At 34.4% G+C, this 20660-nt stretch overlaps 1 pseudogene; it reads left to right on the top strand.

Annotated features, from left to right (window-relative positions):
- The first annotated feature begins 10091 nt into the window (after positions 1 to 10091).
- On the top strand, positions 10092 to 10210 carry LOC120593826 (uncharacterized; annotated as a pseudogene).
- Positions 10211 to 20660: the final 10450 nt, after the last annotated feature.

Below are 20660 nucleotides of genomic sequence, written 5' to 3'. Positions count from 1 at the left end.
TCCTGAACTTTCCCTTCTTTCCATTAATCTACTCTGTTAAATAACTTCTTAGCGTTTGCCCGTGGTGATTCCAGAATGCAAAGTGTGTTGAGGAACTCATAACAAAGTTCAATATCCACTCTGTTTTCAATACAGATCCATAAGGAAACAAACCTAAGTGCATCAGAAAGAGTAGGAATTGAACATGAAACTTTTACTTTGCTCAGCTCTTACCTGTACTGTGCAGATGATGTCTCTGCATTAACATTTTTGCTCATCAAGAAATGTACATGGAGGCCCAGAAGCTCTCAAGAGCAAGGCTGAGATGTGACTTGGTTTTCTTTGGCCTTTTATACATTTTGCCTGTGTAGTAATAAATAATTCAGTTTACCTTGAACAGTCTATCTTGTGCATGATTTTATGTCTAACAGATGGACTGAGACAGCCTTTTCTTATATTTTCAAGCCCTCAGGAAGTGCTCTGGGGGCCTACATGTAAACTCCTACCCTTCTGAAAAGCCAACATTGAATCTTTGTTACATAAAGGAGGGCCGAATTCCTGAAAACATTTTTCATTACTTGAATAAACTACTTTCTCATGCACAACCAGGAGAAATTTGTGCAAAGTGTAGTGAGGTGAAAGGTAAAAAGTTTGGCAGAACTAAGAGGGAGGAAAAGGAAGCAGTTGGAGCCTAATTATGGCTTTTCCTCTTTAAAGTATATTAAATTTTGTACTTGAAAGAACTTAACATACTGCAGTTCTCTTTGATTCTATTGAGGTTTAAGTTTTATGAACATGGATCTAGAGTTGCCTTTATTCTGGATCACAGCTTTTATCCCAAAGACATGGACTTTTTGGTGTCTTTACACGTTGCTGTGCCAGAACACCATTGTCACCAAGCACAGAGTATTTCTATTCTAGTATTCTACTCTAGTAGTCTAGTATTTCTGCTCTTTTCTCAATCATGTAGGGACTATTTTAGGCCTCACAAAAACTGGCCTTGAATATATATAACATACACCTTGGGCCAAGAACTCATGGATAAATGAAGCCTGTCTTTGTGCAGCTTCCTCCTCTCTGGTACTTAAGTCCTACAAATTCCAGAAATTTTAACAATATTGAGCTCTGACTTCTGATTCCTTAGTTGAGGGGGGCACCATGTTCTCCCTGGACCACATTTTGTATTTTATTTTTGTTCTAGCAAAAATAAACAGACTTGTCCATTCACTCTTGCCATTTCTGTTAGAAATATATCCACATCTCAAGGCACAGTAAAAAGCTGCCAATTTCATTATGCCTTACCTAATTATGTCAGCCAGGAGAGATTAGCCCTCCCTCTGTATTTATTTTGTGTCATTCTTATCATGTGAGTGACATATAATTTGGCATGGCAATTTTTTGTGCATGTATCTAAACTCTTTTAGTTTATAACTTTCTTATGAAAAAAGGTTTTTTGTATTTTTTTTTTTAAATCAGTGTCTATCCTAGGATTTGCCCATGATAGGTATTAAAAATATTTTCTGAACAAATTATATAAGTAAATAATGTGTTGCTTGGATGACAGAATTCAATTATAGCAAAGCCAGTAATATATCTTTAGTTATGTGTAAAGTTTATTTGGGGCTACATTGACTTTTCACATCATTTTCATCTAGGGCGGCAAGGAAACCATTATCCATTAGCACCCTAGCCGTACCAATGACTATCTCAATTGTATTTGTGATTTTCATGTGATATCTAGCCTGAAAGACAGTCTCCATCACATTGCCTCAATATGACTACCTGCCTGATTGTCTTCTTGTTGCATGGCAACTGGCAGAAAGCAAAACTCTCTGTTCTCTGCTTTGACTAGATTTTGTTATCTCAAAAGTTTTATATCAGAAATTCCTGGGTTATCTTTTGTTGGGAGTGGTGTAAAGAAAGATTATGATATGGTATAGAAAGGGCAGAATATGGAGTCAAAATTTTTATATTTGTACTCCATCCTTGCTAAGAACCAAGTAAGTCACTTTAGCTCTGTTTTTATCTATAAAATGAGATTTACAGATTCTTTCTAAGAATTAAATAGGAGATAAGCAATGTTAAATCTAACTTGTGAAGCCTGTTCAAATATAATTAATTGTCATTATTATTATGAATTGTCTTTATGGGAAAAATAAAAATCACTGAAATAAAATTATTTTTTTAATTTAAATGTCAGAATTATTTGTATATACTTCTTATTTAATAACAGTATATAAACACAGGGTAACATGCTTTCCTAACTGGAGATAAAGAAAAAAGGTGAAATCATAGAGAAAAACTAGAAACTTACTTAAATAGTGAAAAGCACAACTCTAATTCCCAAAATAATAAATCATTTCTAATTTATTTTTCAACTGTTTCAGCAAGAGGTTTTTTGCCTATAATTCTCCTGCTTTTTACATGTCATTTCTCTTAAGTGGATTAAGCTAACTTTATTATCCCTGTATTCTTTGTACACTTATTGATGTTGCCCAAAGTTGGAAAAATGTCAGGATTCTAAGTTTTGTATTCTAGCACATCCTGAACAAGCAACAATACATTTTCCATATAAAATATTGCTGTTTGAGTATCGAGTTGTGGTTAGAGATTTTGAAGCTTATAAAGTCATGCGTTTTAGCATAGAAACTAATACCTCGGTAGATATATAAACTGCCAAGAAAATGAATTCTCATTTTCTGTGGTCCTCGAGGTCACTATGATATTTTCTCAACGTTACTCCCACAATGTTCCTGTTCCTTGAACTTTGGTCATGCTATTACACATTTACTATATCTACATTTTGTTTTTGCTCATGCTGTTCCTTTAGCCTGAAATATTTTCCCCTTACTTTTCCATCTACACAAACCAAACTCATCTTTCAAGCCTGAATGGCAATGTTTATAGAATCTTTCCTACTGTAATTAATGTTTGGGAACATGGGCAACAGAATCTCATTGTCTGAGTTCAAATTCTGAATTTGCCATTTATTTTATTTGTGAGTTTGGGCAATTTACTCTCTGTTGGTCTTAGTTTTGTTGTGAGTAAAATGAAGGTATTTATAGCATCTATCTCATAGAATATATTTAAAGATTAAATGTGATAATACATATAAGGCACTTCCAATGCCTAGACAATAAAACACTCATTAACTGCTATTCACTCTCCAATTCAAAGCAATAATTGTTTTCTCTGTATACTCATCTCATTTTCTTCTATTTTTGTTATGGCCTTATTTTATTCTGCTTTACGTTAGAGTGATATTATGTCACAAATTCCTTGTGGTTGAGATTATGTGTAATTTATTCCCTTGTGTTCTCCCAGTAGCTAACATAATGCTTTGCACATAGGTGATATTTAATGAAAGCTTTTTAAAAAAGGAAATAGTAAATAAAACTTGGAGATGACACCTTGGATAACATGTTGATTTTAACTAAATTGCTACAATTAGCTTGGCATCATAATCTTAGCAAAAAAGGAGCAAAGGAACAATTAGAGAAATTCAATTTTTCCTACTTTCAAGTTCTCTTAGGCAGCTTTGGCTTGAGACATATCAATCCTCTGTATTTGTATCAAACTATAAGCTCAACAATGTAAACTGGATCTTGAGTTAATACTCTTGAGTGTTTATTAAATATACCTGAGTGAAGACATAGTTTTTCCATTAGGCATGGTAGACAGTTACTGTTACAATTGTTCCTACATTAAAAGCACATGCTCAAAGACTTCTCCTTCTGGTCTGAAGGAATACTAGGGATAGTATTTACCACCCTACCTTAAATAACTAGAAAACAGGAAAATATATGAAAAACAATTTTCACATTTTGGAAAACAAGCAACATAGATCAGGATACTGGAAGGAAATAAAACAAATGAGGTGAGCACTGTGATTGCCCCAATTTACTAAAGAGAATTTTCAGTCCAAAGTATTGGAAAGTAGAACCCCAACAGAATCTAGCAGCGTTGCTGACTTAAAGAGTCAGAGTTTGGAGTTTGTAGAAGACAAGGTGACTAGCATTTGGGGGCCAGAAAGGAGACACAGAGAGGCATTGAAAAGTGACTTCCATTAGGTTTTGGATGAGTACTGATCTGTACATGCATTAGAGGAAACTACCTAAATTTAGGAGGAAAACAATGGAAAGAAGTTGGTAGTTAAAAGCCAGAACTCACACAGAACTGGGGATAGTTTTTATTCTAAATAGCCAGAATAGAAAAATCTTATAATACATAGTTTGTCACATGTAGTCCTCAAGGTATTTCCTCAGTAGTGGAGCCACAAAAACTGCTCTGGATTCATTTTAACAAAACTTGAAAGCAAACCTAAAAATGATCAAAGTGATTTTAAGTAGCTTAAATGAATCCCAGAACAAAGGCCAACAATATTTAAATACAGCAAAATCTAGTACCAATCGACATAAAAGTCACAGTGCCAAGCACTCAACAACAAATTATCAGACATTTAAAGAAACAGGAAAATACTCTGAATGACCAAGAGATTAAAAAGTTTCATAATTGACAGAGATGATAGAGTAATAGATAAAAACTTAAAAAAAAAAGATCATAAATATCACCCATATGTTTAAGGCATAGAGAAAAATCTTGTAATGCTGAGGAGAAAAATGGAAGATACATAAAAGGTCCAAATGAAACTTCTAGTGATAAAAAAATATATAACATTCGAAACAAAAAACAAAGCACTGAATGAGATTAACAGCATACTAGACGCTGCAGAAGAAAGAAAGAACTTGGAAACAAAAAAAAAACCCATCAAAAAAAAAAAACCCCAAAACAACCAACCAAACAAAGTGAAGCATAGAGAGAGAAAAGAGATTGAAAAAGAGAAGTACAAGAGCATTAGTAAGTTGTGGGACAATATAGAGGGTCCTATTGAATATTTAATTAGATTATCAGAAAGCATAGAAAGAGAATAGAGGACAGAAAAAACATTTGAAAAAATGATGGCAAAAATTTATTCAAATGTGTTGAAAATTCTACACCCACAAATCAAGTGATATTACTGAGACCCAAACAGAAAGAAACATGAATTAAACCACGCCGAGGTACATCATACTCAAATTTTTGTAAACCAATGATAAAGAGAAAAATTTTAAAGCAGCCAGAGAGAAAGGTACATTACATATAGATCAGCAATGATAAAAATGACATTAGATTTTTTTTAAGTAACCAAGCATGCCAAAAGATAATGAGGCATCATCTTTAAAGTACTGAAAGAAAAAACGTAGACATAAAAATTCTACGCCCAGCAAAAAGAACTTTGAAAAATGAAGTAAAATACTTTCCTAGATGAACAATAGCTGAAAAGATCAATTGCCAGCAGATATGCACAGGAGAAAGCTTTGAGATAAGTTTTTTAGACAGAAGGAAAATGATGCTATATGGAAATTTGGATCCATACCAAAGAATGAAGGGCACTTGAAATAGTTAATATGAGGGTAAATATAAAAGCCTTTTCCCTCATTGCTTTAAAGCTTGTTAGAAGATAATTGACTTTAAAGCAAAAGTAATATAATGGGGTTATAACACATGTAGAGATAAAATGTATGACTGCAGCACCGCGAAGGAAGGAAGTGGGATAATGTAAGTATATTGTTCCAAAGTTTTTACACTGGGTATAATGTATGATAATATTTAAAGATAGACTCTAATAAGTTCAGAACACATTTGTAACCCCTAACAAATAACCATAGCAAACCATTAAAGAAATCTAAACAAAGAAATATAACTAATAAGAAAGCAATGGAAATAAAAAAGAAAAATAAAGAAATCCTCAATCCCAAGGAAGGCAGAAAAAAGAAAAAATAGAACAAAGAACATGTGGAATGAAGACAAAATAACGGCAACATGGTAGATTTAAACTCAATTATATTGATAATCACATTACATATAAATGGTTTAAACATACCAATGAAAAAGCATGGATTGCCATTTAAAAGTATGATTCTTCTATATGTTGTCTAAGTGGTACCCCATTTTAAATATATAGACCCGTATAAGATTAAAGTAAAAAAATGGTAAAAGATATACTACAAAACACTAATCAAATGGAAGTTATACTTACTACATTTATATCAGATTTCGGAGCAAAGAGTATTACTAAAAGCTAAAGAGAGAAATTGTATATGCACGCAATCACAAAGTTTAAAAACACATAAAACAAAAACTGACAGAACTGAAAGGAGAAATGGACATATGTACAATTATTATTAAAGATTTCAGCATTTCTCTTTCAGTAGTTAACAAGTACAAAGAAAATCTGTAAAGACAGAAAAATTGAACAATACTTTCAATTAACTTGACCTAATTGACATTTACATAACACTCTCCTCAGAAAGATCAGAAGACATATTTTTTTTCAAGTGCATATGTAATATTTACCAAGAAGGAAAATATTCTAGGCCATAAAGCAAGTATCAAAAAAGGCAAGAATTAAAATCACATAAAATATGTTTTCTTATTAAAATAAATAAATTAGAAATAAACAGATATCTAGAAAATCCCAAATACTCTAAAATTAAATAATGCTCTTCTAAATAACTCCTGGATCAAAGATGGACTTGCTGGAGAAATTAGAAAGTATTTAAACAGTAAAAATAAAAAACATGACATCAAAATTAGCAATCTGTGGCTAAGCACTGCTTAGAAAGAAAAATTTATAGCATTTATTGATTATATTATAAAACAAAAAGATCCCAAACCATAATCTAGATGATGCTGAAATAATTAGGTTACCATATGCAACAACAGCAGCAACAACAACAACAACAACAACAAAGAAGAAAGAATATGGACCTTTAAACTATATACAATTTTGTATAAATAAAAATTAACTCAAAACTGATCAAGAATCTAAATGTAAGAGTTAAAAATATAAAACTTTTTAAAAATAAGATAAAAATATTTGTGACCTTGTATTAGGCAAAGATTTCTTAAATTGAACATAAAAAGTAGGAACTATAAAAAAAAACACTAGATAAATTGAGATTTATCAAAATTATATACTTTGGCTATTCAAAAGACTTATGAAAAAGTGTCCGGGCACTAGCTGGGAGAAAATATTTTTAAAACATATCTGATAAAGGTTTATGTTCAGAATATATAAAGAACTCTTACAACTCCATAATAAAAAAAGTTCATTAAAATACAATGAGACCAAAATATGTGCATTCATAGATGTCCAATAAGCATATAAAAGGTTGCTAATATGATGAAACAATAAGAAAATGAAAATAAAAACCGTAACTAGATATCTCTGCATACCTACCAGAATGACTTTAACCCAAAATACAGATAATGGCAAGTGTTGATCAGGAAGTGTAACAACCTCATAGACAGTTGGTGAGAATGAAAAATTATACAGCTACTTTGGAAAATAGTGTAGTGGTGTCTTATAAAGTTAAACATACACTTACCATATGACCCAGCAATTCTACTCCTAGATTTTTTTACCCCAAAGAAATAAAAACATACATCCCTTCAAAACGCTGGACTGAAATATTCATAGCAACTTTATTCATAATAGTTTTAAACTGGAAATAAATCATATTTCCATCAATAGGCCAATGTATAAACAAATTGTGATATAACCATAGAATTAATGCTACTCATTAATAAAATAAACTAACACATGCAACATGGATGAAGTTCAAAAGCATTTTGCCAGATGAAAGAGGTCAGTCATAAAGGAACACATACTATATAAATCTATTTATATGAACATTTCAAAAAGGCAAAACCAGTGGTACAAATTGTATCTATTTACTACAAAAGGGTCAAGTGTGGGTAGAGTGAAAGAAATAATCTATCATGATAGTGGTCATGGTGTACTTTTGCCAAACCTCATTGAAGTGTATATTTCAAATTGGTGAGTTATACTGTATACAAATTATGCCTCAATAAAACTGATGAAAAATCAGCCACCCATACTGGGGTAATTTTTTCAGGAAGCAAAAAATAATCTCTTAGTTATTTACTCTTTCTTACTTTTCACTGACATTAACGCTGATGTTACATCATACTCATCATGTTTGTTGAAATCTAACATTCACTAAAAGCGAAGAGGTTGCCACTAATAAACAGAAACACTCTTTGGGAGGACGGTATAAGATTCTTTTGGTAGAATGAAGTGACAGGAAAAGTAAATAATAATCAGTCATAATCTAATTAATTGCTAAGTGGTAGAACGCAATATGAAAAACTCCATGGAGATGAGGATAGCTCCTTTGGTTAAAAGTGCTTTAATGCCTCTTGAATCCCAGGTGTGGAAAGAAAGAAGAAGCAGGAAAAAAAATCCACAGCAAAGCTGTCAGACATAGTGGGTCTTTGGCTCTCAGAAAGAAAGGTCACTGCTGCCTTTTTCAAAATGCTAACAGTAATCTTTCTTAAGCAGTAGCAGTGGTTCTATTATCAGCTGAGCAAACTGCATTGTCAGTGATTGACAAGGTTTCCACCTCCAGATTTCCACCTCCATAACTGTGCTTAACAATGTGGGGCTTGCAATCTCCTGCTCAATATGAGAATTCAATGGGGCTTAGGAAGGCAGAAACCCAGCATGGGCTCCTTGTGCATGTACTTCTTCTCACTGTACTCTCCTGTGGAATGTTCTGCTTAGCAAGTCAAGCTGTTGAAGGAATCAAGAACTTTGGAAGCAGAAAATACTGTTGGCATAGCCTAAACACTTCCCATTGCCTATTTGTGACAATCTGCTAGAAGTCCAGTGTCAGTACGTAATGACATTTTCACCAGAAAGTGAGTAGGAAGAGATAGGTCGAAAGTCCATTTTAAAAGAAAAGTGAGAAATCAGCATGGTCCTGTCAGTTGGTAATGGGATTATTTAGGGGATTTCACCTAGAAGTCATGAGCTCATATTCTGTAAAACATGGACCAGTCAGGTTTGTGGGTGTGTGGCTCAGAAAGGCACGTGTTTAGTTTAATGCTCTGCTGTTGCCATCTTGAAATTATTGGTAGTTTTATCTGTGAACTTCTGTTTGATAAGTAAAACCCAATAGGACAGTGGAGCACATGTGACATGTGCAATATGTGTATCTGTCATTCCTTTCCACCCCATTCATGTGTAATCTACACAATGCCCCATGAGTACAGAATTCCAGTGGACCCTCAATTCATGGGAGTTCAGTGAGACAAAGTGAATACAACGTAAGCAAACATATTATGTATAAGACGAGGTAAGTGAGTCCATAGATAGTCTTGAGAGTTTGAGAGGCCATGTTTTCTATTTGAACCAGAATTTGCTTCAAATGTAGCAAGTAGGTAATGACATTCTTTAAGAATAACCAAAAAATCTTATCATATGCTTTCTTAATTGTACAAATACCTTCCCATCGCAATCATTTCTGCTGAAAACGATGATTTAGAAGGAAAAAGGAAAGATAAGGCTTAATTGTTTTTTTTCTTTTAATCATTCATTTTTCATCATTAAACTGAAGATAGAGCAAATTTTTAGAATCTGTACATTTCAAATAGTGAAATGAAAACAGTTGAGTTAGTTTTGTTCATTATTTCCAGTGTTTTGGTAAGAATGAAATACATATGCATGTATGAGTTACAAAATACAAATTATATAATTTTGGTGATTTTGTATACGAGTTAAATGTTCTTATATTTGCATTTAAAACTAACAGTGAATGATATAAAGACAAATGGTAAAACTTATTCTAATAACTAAAAATTTTAATTTTTCTTTACTTAGAATGATCATAAATAGCAAAGAAAAAAATACCGTGATGGATAAAGAGGCTGTAGAACAAAAGAAAAAGCTTTGTATTTCAGTACCTTTAGTGGTACTTTTTTCCTGCTTTTTGAACAGGGATCCTGCATTTTTATTTTAAACTGGGCTCCGACTATATAATTTTCAGGGCCCTGATATCAATATTAGGTGCTCTCCCAAGTGAAATCCATTAGTGCTATTTTACATGTCAAATATCAACTATCAAAGGTGGCTATGCACTTTATTAATTTTGTACCTCTAACTACTCAGCCTTCTAACGTAGGCTGAGCAATTAAGTAGACTTTTTCCATCTTGAGTAAGGCTGTGCATCAAGCAATCCATCAGACAATTATAAAATATCTACTAGGTCTATGGCCATGCCACCTTGAGCAAGCCTGATCCTGTCTGATCTCGGAAGCTAAGCAGGGTTGGGCCTAGTTATTACTTGGATAGGAGACCACCTACGAAGACTGGGTGCTGTAGGCATAAAAAAAAAAAGTATCTACTATATGCCATTTACTCATTATAAAATCTTTATAACTTAATTGTCGGAACAGATATTTACATAGCAAAGTGGTACATGCTATCTAAAATAGACATAAAAACACACAGGTAAGGGTGATGTAATTGCTGGCTAAACACTTGTGGATGACAGACTTGACTTTACCAAGATGGCATCGTTTCAGCACAGCTGAAAATAGAATTTTTGCAGGTAGTTGGCAGATTGATGAGAGGACATTCCAGGCCAAGGGATATTTTATTCTCATAACTAAATTCACCATAATGCATTCTGCTTTTGAGTTTTAGAATTTGTTGTTTGCATTCTTTTTTTAGAGTTTTCTGTATAAAATAAGGCTAATTATTGTGTTCGTGGCAATGTATATGTATATTTCTTTTAAAATTTTGTTTCCTCTTTTCCCTTATAAGGATACAGGGTGATATTTTTGAAAATAAAATGTTTTTATGCCATTATCTTCTCCTTATGGTTTTGGAAAAGTGATTTTTATTTTGAAAAATAACCTGGAACATTTGACCTCTTTTTTACTGTCACCAGTGAAGGAAGATATATAAAAGTTGTGGTGTTGGTAGTAGGGAGAAAAAAAATCAATCGTGAGTTATGGAGAAATTCACCAAGGACATGGCTCCACCAGTAACATCAGCAGCAAAATGATGGGATTAGGGTTATAACTCAGGATCCAGGATGCTTTTGAAATTTTAGGTATGATAACATTCCAGTGTATTAAGTAGAAGCAATATCCTATAGGAATCAAAGATGTTTGTGATAATTGCAAGTCTTTCTCAGCCCTAACAGTAATGAGGACACTGTTACTATTTTGACTAAAAGGGCAAGATAGGTACTGGTCATGCAGAGCAACATAATTTTGTATTCTGTGCCATCTCTCTATTCCTGTGATAGCAGGAGAGTGGGGGGGAATCAAAGAAGGAATTATAGGAAATGAGATGGAGAAATCTATCAAGGGTATAGAATAGCTGAAGGGCAGTAATACGGATAGCAGTTACAGGCTCTGATTTTCCACTGCTCCTTCTCTATCAACTCAAATGACTATGTGCCTAGCCCTCCCTTCTCATCTGAGAAAGATGTACTGGCCACAGAGTGGGAATCAATGCTCATAACTGAAGAATGGGAAATGAAAGTCTGCCTGGAACTGTGGTGGCTAAAGGTTATGGTTAAACTATGTTTATTTGTAAACACACCCATGCTGGAGATAAATGTACATGCTTTGAAAGATGGTTTTCCCCCAGAGATAAATGTCTTGTGGACACTCCCATCCTGACACTCTCTGAAGAGGCTTTTATAAATGATGTTCTCTTACTTCCATTTGTTTGGCTTTTAGCAATAGGAAGCCAAGAAAAGGCCCAGCTTCAGTGTTGAGGGCTGTGGGGAAGAGTAGCAAAAATACCTGCAGGTGTGGAAGGCTGTTCAATGACCCCGGTGTGCAGAAGGCCATGAAGAAATTATGAGATTAGAGAAATGAGAGAGTGATAGCAGCTACTTTTCAGCAGCTTTCTCCTGTTGCCTTGAGAATCATTTAGAGCCTGAGAAAATAGAGCAAAGTAAAGAAAGGGCTAGAAATGATAGTTGTCCAACCTAGGAAGAAAAGAGATATTCGAGTTTGCCCCAAAATGTTCAGAAGTGGAATGGCTGAACAAGTCATGTTAGGAGAATAGCAGAACACACTTTTTCTACTTTGCATTTTCCTAGGGAAATAATAGGTATACCTAAACATTGAGAACATCTTAGGTAATTTACAAGGAGCATTAGTAAAGCCAGGAAAACTTGCAAGCCAAACTAAACACCTCCAAGTTTTAAGAGTGGGCAGAGAATACAATTAAATAGCGAATGAAGATTAATGGCTTCTTTAAAAAGGATTAAAGCAGCTTCGAAATTGCATCAGGCTAACAGGCCTTTATATGGCCTCTTTTAACTTTCTGTTGAACTGCCAATGAAGACAGAAAAACAAAAACTCGTAACACCAACAAAACTGAAAATTTCAACCTATTTCCATAATCTTGGTAAATGTGATTGTTGGAGGTGGAAGTGTAATTAAAAGTGAACTTAATAAATTTCTTTTTCCATCTTTATTGAGGTATAATTGACATATCTAACATTGTGTAAGTTGAAGGTATATAATGTGATGATTTGATACATGTATATTGTGAAATGATTATCATAATAAGGCTAGTTAATACATTCATCACCTCAAATTATTTCCATTTTTTTTTTGGTTATTGTGAGTACATTTAGACCTACTTTCTTAGTATCTTTGTGCACTGTTGGTGGAAACGTAAACTGGTACAGCCACTACGGAAAACAGTAAGGACGTTTCTCAAGAAATTAAAAACAGAACTACCATCTGGTCCAGCAATCCCACTTCTAGGTATCTTTTATCAAAAAGACAAGAGATAACTGTCCTATGCTGGCCATTGGTTTCTTCAGTGGTGAAAGCTGCTGGGGTTGTCTGCAGAGCAGGTCACTGGGAACCCCAGTTGCTCCTGCTGCTAGGTAGCTGATACTGGCAGTTCCTGTTCTTTTGCCTAGTTTGTTCCTACCCGTCTCTATACATCTCAGCTTTGCCAGCCTCTCGTGGAGTGGAAATGGAAGTGAGTACTTCCTGCAGTGGCTTGAAAGTCTTCGGAATCTGGTGACTTACCCTGCTGTCCCTTTCCTGGTGAAAAACACGTTTCCTAGCTATGGGTTCCTTCTTGGTACTGAGCTGAGCTGGCCAGAGGGATGGGATGAGTCAGGAGATATGAAACTGCCTTCCTTCTCTTTTTGTTTGGTTATTCTTAGATTTTTTGTTCCACTGTGTTGCTGAAATTTCTTAAGTGGACTACTGAGCTCTCCCTGAGCTTTTTTGTTCATAGATGGCTATCTTAATTGTTGATTTTGGCGAGGAGGTATGGAGGCTTGGGATATCCTTCTTCACCATCTTGGTGTCCTTGGGTGAACATTTCAAGAGCCCAAACCTCTGAGATATTCTTTCATCTATCTTTGACTAGTCTAGGTTCAGAAATGCTGTGTTTTCACCAAACAAATAAATGCAACTTACTACTTTAGGGTTGCTGCTGTTTTAAGTAACTAGAGTTTTATTATCCTTTTTTCCTCACTTCCTATCTCAAACCTTTCTCCTGTACCAATTTAGGGGCCACACTCTGAAAACATCCAAACAAATAATTTAACAGGAGGGAGGAAGGAGAGAGTGACTCACAATATAGAATCACATCCTGGAGTGGGTAGTCAGCAAGGGCCATAGTAGGAAATGTGATGAAGAGGATACCTGGTAGTATTTCATCTTTTATAATGTCTAGGGGATAGGATGGGAGAGTCGAAGATCTCACATTAGTCCACAAGAGTCACAATTGGTGGGAGAAGGAATTTCATTGAACTATATAGATTTGGTATGTACCACTTGACATGTTACATTTGATACCTTCCTTTTACTGGGGAAAGGTATTTAGAATACTAGTTATTGCTCCTATATTCTTTCACTGGAAAGAGCTAGAAAAAAAAATGTGTGCATGCGTTTGTGTGTGCATGTACACACACATGCATGCATATGTAAGAAGTCATGAGTTTTATATTAATACTTCAACTGCAGTTCTACAGGTTTCCTCATTGCCTTCTTTCATTCCATATTGATATCTCTCTTATGGGAACTGGGATTCTCAGCAACATCAATATATTTATTTGTTCAATCCTATAATATACTTAAAATTATTTCAGGATTTTTACATCTATTCTACTGAAAAAAACCTACTAATAATAGTTCACTATGTATGTGCAGTTTTTATTTTCTTTAGATTAAGAGTATTTATTCAAATTACATTGTTCAAAAGTATTTTGGTTTATTGTTTTATCCCCTTCATTTGAAATACAGATATGTTTGTTTCTCCTATTCTTGTTCATTTAAATTTATTTTTTTTGCATATATAGAACACTAATATAATTTCAAGTATTAAAAGTGTATACTCCTTCCCTTATCCCTTCCACATGTCCCTCCCACTTGCATAGATAATCAAGTTCATTAGTATCTCATTCAGATTTAACGTATTTCTATTTGTAAAAATGAGCAAATACATATATGATTTCTATTCAAAAGGTCGCATACTATATATAGTCTTCTGCACTTTTTTTTGCTTCACATTATATCATGGAAATTATTTCACACCCATTGGGGCAGATATACCTCTAAAAGGTAGAGTGAATGTCAATATTGGATTTGTAACAGAAAAAAAAGCAACAGCCATGAATAATAATATTCTAAAGCCATAATCTCCCAGACTAAAATTAAGGAGACATAAACATATAAGTGAGGTCACAATGTGTTTTAAAAGGAAAAAAATTCATCAACAATGATCAACATAAAGACTTAAGCTATAAAACTTATAAAATTCAAGAAAAATTCCCATAGTTATCCAGGCAGATATTAAAAAGTCATCTTTATGAGAAGAAAATAAAGTTGGCTCAGCATCTTTCAGTGCCAGAAGATAATGAAGCAATGTCTAAAGATTTTGGAAGGAATGTGGGACCAAAAATTGCTATACTCAACCAAGATGTCATCTTCTAGCAAGGCACCAGAGAGAGATCTTCAAATGTACAAGAACTCAAGGACTACAGCATATATGAAATGCCTTGAATTTATTACTTTTTAACAAAATCAAGCCAACTGCGAGAGTAATCAAAACAAGGAACACAGGAATTTGGAAGATATATGAAAAAAGTGATAGTGATTATTGAACCTATTTAAATATAGAACTGAAGCCAAACAAGTTTGGAATTATTGGTATGCAATGAAATTTAACTGTTACAAATGTTGAAAGAAATCTACATCATGTAAAATAGAATATTAGTATAAATATATTCGCACAAAAGTCCCATTGTGATAATTTTCTTATCTTTGAAAAAGTAAGTCAGTTGATTCTGGTTCACTTTTAAAGTAATAAAAGAAATGGAAGTATAAAGGTGAAATCTAAAACCAGAAGATATGCTTTCTAAGTTTTAGGGAAAGAGAGTAAGAGGAAAAAAGATATATATTACAGATCAAATAATAAAGTTAAAAGAAACAGAAATAAAATAGTAGATTACCAACAACTAGAAAAATAAAAATGTCAAATTAAGCCAAGCATGTCATTGCAGTAATTAATGGGATAAGAATATTTTATTTTATCAACCAAATGTTTTGCTATGAGAAAATATCAAATTAGAAAGATTGTTATCTCATGTCTCTCATCATATAGCAACATATATAGAAATTACAAAATGAATAGCAACAAAAATATCCTAACCAGTTTGTAATTTATAGAATCCCCTCTGTTTAATTAATTTTGGGTAATTAAAAAAGTTAAGTAAAAGAGTTAAATAAAAAAAGAAAATTACAAACTAATAAGGAAATAATGATAAATATAACTTTCAAGACCTATGGCATGTGGGCAAAGCTTTGATTAGAGAAAAATGCAAAGCTTTTAATATTCATCTTGCTGAGCAAAAGGAATGATAAAATAAGTGAATTACATTCCACATGAGAAACTAGAAAATGACCAACAAATTAAACCAAAGGAAAGCGGAAGGAAGGAAATAATCAAGATAAAAGCAGAAAATAATTAAAAAAGAGGAAAAACTCAATATCAAAATTGATAATCCATGAAAAAACTCTTCAGGGGAAAAGTCAATAAAATAGATAATCCATTAGCTAGCTCAATAAAGAAAACCACAGCAAGCACATTATACTAAATCAAAAGGAAATTGGAGAAATAACCAGAGATGCAGAAAAAAATAAATTATATAACTTTATTAAGATACATTTGGGATCCTGGAATGGATGACTTTCTGGGAAAATAGAAATTACCAAATTATAAAATGGGGAAACTTAAAAAGGTCAGCGACCATGGAAAAAATACTGATAGAATTATAAAACAACATTTCTTCCCAAACACCATTGGGCCTAGAACATTTAACAAATAAATTCTTTCAAACTGATTAAAATTATTATTCTTGGGAGGCTAGAAAGAGACAGACTTTAAGTTAAATATTAAAAGATAGAAAGGGCAATTTCCAAATAAAGACAAAGAGCTTGAATGTTTGAGGTGTCACTGAGGGACAATGACTGGATCAAGTCTCCACACTTAGAGTCTTATTATTAACTACATAAACAATGAAGTGAATATTAACACATGAATGTATGTAGTTTAGGATTCCTGGGAAGCTCCACATCTATTATTCATCGGACACTGGCCAGATCTTGGGATGGGCAACTCTCTTCAGTTGCAGACTCTCGCTAAGGACACTCAGCTGAGAGCTGTCAGCTGCTGCTCTTTTCAGCAACTGAAAAGAAATGCTTGAATCCCAAAGTGGAGAGGACTAGACAGCACTCCACAGCACCCAGTGCAGTCCACACCTTTCATTGCTTGGGTCCACTTTTTTTTTTTTTTTTTTGGCTAAACCTTCTGGGAGAAGCTCTTCCAGGAATCTGGTGGATCTCTTTTCTTGATGTAACAAGAGGCCAGTTAGTGTGATGAACTACAGCCTTTACATTGTCACCAATATTCATTGTCTCCCTTTTCTACTATCTATTCTAGAATCATCAGACCTCAGCAGTCTTGGTGGTAGACTTGGTGGGGTGAATCAAACCCTCTTTCCTCATGGGTCTGAGTCCCTGGTGACTACCTTCTCAAGCTGTGACTGCAGAACTTATCCATTTTCCATCAAAATTAGGGAGTGGGATACCAAGAAACATATAGATCCCATTTCCCCCAAATTTCTCCTTGTCCCTATTGTGTAACAGAAGCCCTACCTCCTCATCATCATTTATGTCAATTACTTTTGACAGAATGATGCTTATTCCTTTATCTGCCTTCTTATGCACAAGAAGCTTGAAGCAAATAGATGACAGCCATAGTTTAAAATATAATGGAATTTTTGCTGTGTCCACTGGTGGACATATTCCTCCCCTGGCAGCCAAAACTTCTAAACATGCAGATCCCAGCACTGCAGGCACTAGATGCACGAATTCCTTGAGTTAGTCACTTGAATTAATGGTGTTTTACTATTAGCGACATGCAACAATTGTTGATTTAGAGCAATGGTTTTCAACTGAGGGTGATTTTGTCTCCTTAAGGGACATATGGCTATGTTTGGAAAAATTTTGCTTGTCATAGCTCGAAGAGGGAAATACTACCTGCATCTAGTGGATATAGACAGGAATGCTACTAAACATCCTACAAATACAAAGGGCAGCCCCTGAAACAAAGACTAATGTACTTAAAACTACCAATCTTGCTGAGGTTGATTTAGAGTATATATTGTATCTTGGAGGATGGTGGGCCATCTTTGCAAGGTATCATCAAGCTGGCACTTTATCGTGACTTCCACTGGTTATTATAGGCAGAAACTTCTGGGTATGAATGAACTGGATGAATCCTATGATCTTATACCCACTATCAAAACCCATTTTTGGTAAAATGGATTCCTTGACCCCATGTAAAATTATTCAGGATCTTGTATAGCAGATCAAACACACTGCAAGTCCATAATGGTGTGTTGACTGAGATCCTCTAAGGAAAGAAGTTTGGCCATGAACTCATGCCAAATTTGGGTTAGTTCTGGTCAAAGATAAATCAATGTATATTTTTGAGTTAACAGGATTTAATGAAGTCAATTTACTGCCAAAGGGCTGATTGGACTCTACGATTGGACTCACTTTTGATTTTTGTAACTGGCAGATTGGAGTTTCAGCAAGGGAGGTAACTCGATCATTCTTGTTGAACTGACATCACGGCACTAGGGAAGAAAATAGCAAGGACTGGCTAATGTGAACTGGCCGAGTCAATCTATTTAGTTATTTTTGCCTTCTGTAGTAGATGCTCTTTGGAGGCCTACAAAAATCTTTTGTGATACAAAAATTTTCACGTTTCATTTCCTCATTTAGGTCCATGCAGATGCCTCTTTCCAGATCTCCTTGTGCCCCATCTTCAAGATTTTCTCCTTCCAGGTTCCTGATGAACCAGCTCAGCCATTCACCAGTGTCCAAGTATACATATATGTTCTGTCCTTGGGCCACTTCTCTTTTCCCACAAATTAAGTGGCTGATTGCACTGTCCAAAGCCCTGCCCATTAAATAGATTCCTCATTACAACTGATTTTCAGCATCATCCACAAATGGGGCTATAACATAGATGTCTCTTTTCAGTTTGCACCCACATGCTAAGCCAAGCAGTCCTTGTTCCAAGCTGGGACTTTTTACTCCTCCTTAGCTGACAAGAGGTGCCACTTTAATAGTAATGGGTGACAGGGGAACTAATCATTTGCTTGTGCAGGTACTTTTGTCATTTGGCCCTGCTCATGCCCTAATCTAGATATACCACTTGCATCTTACAATGGATAAACTGTTGGGCTCACCTGACTTTGTGTCTTGGTGAATTTCATGAAACCTTGATCATGATCCACAGTTCTGGTCAACTTCCTTATCATCCACACTAGATTTCTTTTGTTGTACAGATTGAATGACACTTTTGTTGGTTGACTATTGATCTTGCCCCCAATCTTAATATTTTCATGCTATTTCAGCCATGTTAATGATTACTGAATGGAATTATCTAATAAAGGTAGATGACTACAAATATAGTCCCAGTGATAGAGTGACTATATCGATACAGACGTGCCATTCCCAACCTTAGGCATTTGGCTCACCTTCGGAGCTGATGTTTTCTTTATTCTATTCTCATATTTAAATCTTGTCCTGCTCTTCTAGTCTAGCTTAATCATCTAGCCTATTGCTGTCTTTCGGAATTCTGTGTTGTATTTGACATTTTTCTTTCCCTGTTAGACTTTTCGTTAGTCCTTCTGTTTTAAATTCTATATATTTGATTTTTAAGTTTAAGGCCAGACGGTCCTTTTTTAACCCTAGAGTCTTACAATACCTTTGATTTGCTATTTCACAGGATTTTTCTCTTGACTTCACATTATTGTTAAAAATTATTTTCTTTCTTCTTTTTCCCACTTTTTTATGTTATCCAATTTTCTTTTGATATATTCTGAAGAAAAAAAAACATGAGTTTTTTTTTTGTTTGTTTCTGGTTACAAGTAAAGCTAACTTGTAGCTTGACGAGTTGTTCCATTGACTAAAATTAAAATGTCTTGCTGAGAGAGAGTCCTCCAAAATATAGCTTAGTGCTAGAGGACATGATGGGTATAGTGTTATGTACAGTTCATTCATTCATCTAGAAAATTTTAAATGAGTGACTACATATGAGATACTGGAGAATTTTAGGAAGTATTTGTATTAGGGGTCACCAAGACTACCACTAGATTCAGTGATTTGCTAGAAGGACTCACAGGACTCAGAAGCTATTATTTGAAGAGTTATGATTTATTGTAGTGAAAGGAGACAGAGGAAAACCTGCAAAATAAAAAAGCACATGGGGTGAAGTCCAGAAGAAACAGTACAACAAGGATGATATGTATTTGTATACAGCACAATACAGTATTCAGCTACTATATTTTATATATTATATTATATATTATAGGCAGGAACCATTTTAAGCATTTGGTCAACAAAGTTTGTTGAGATCGCAATATCAGGATTGTACACTGCATAGTTTAATGGCCTAACAGAGAGTAATTCCTAGAAAGTTCTTCCTGAATAATATCTTGTGTAGTAGATATAAACTGAAAATGAGATTCTAAAGTTATTGCCGTATTATTAGAGTCCCATTCAGTTGTCAACGATTGGTCCTGCTTATTATCATAACGTATGATGAGAATGTATTCTATTGTGATACTACTGCTCAGGTTTGCAGGTTTCTATCCAAAATTACCGGGTTCCAAAAGTGAAGGCAATCTTGGCAAACATATATTCACTCTTTTGGTCTAATTGTGCTAAGAGACAAAATTATTCTCTTGTTCTAAGCTTCTCTCAAGGAAGCAGTGTGTAATGTTATATTTTGTCATCACATGACCAATTTTTTTTTCATTTTGTTACTTTCAGTTATTATTTCTCTTTCTTTCAATTTGTCTTTGATGTTAACGCAAACTGTTCCACCTTTGGAGGGATGTCAGATTTAGCTATGATGCTCACCCAGGCTGCCAATGGCAACATGAGTCTAGCAAGTGCTTCCTCTCTAGTCCCTTTCTATTCATCTAGGGCACAGAGATATAGAACTAGTGAGCTATCTCAGCCACTGAGCAATATAGTTGCAGTCACTGGCAATTTCTCAAAGAACCACATATTGTATATTCTATGTGTGTGAAATTTCTAGATTAGGTAAACTCATAGAGATGGTAAGTAGATTGGTGGTTGACTAGGGTTGAGGAGGTTAGAGGATAATGGTGAGTGACTGCTAATACACGTAAGGTTTCTTTCTGGAGTGATGAAAATGTTCTAAAATTGCTTGTGGTGATTCGTTGTTGTTGCTTGTG

Source organism: Pteropus medius, unplaced genomic scaffold, assembly GCF_902729225.1.
Source record: "Pteropus medius unplaced genomic scaffold, Ma_sr-lr_union100, whole genome shotgun sequence".
Classification (NCBI taxonomy): domain Eukaryota; kingdom Metazoa; phylum Chordata; class Mammalia; order Chiroptera; family Pteropodidae; genus Pteropus; species Pteropus medius.
This window is presented reverse-complemented; position numbering and strand designations above follow the sequence as displayed.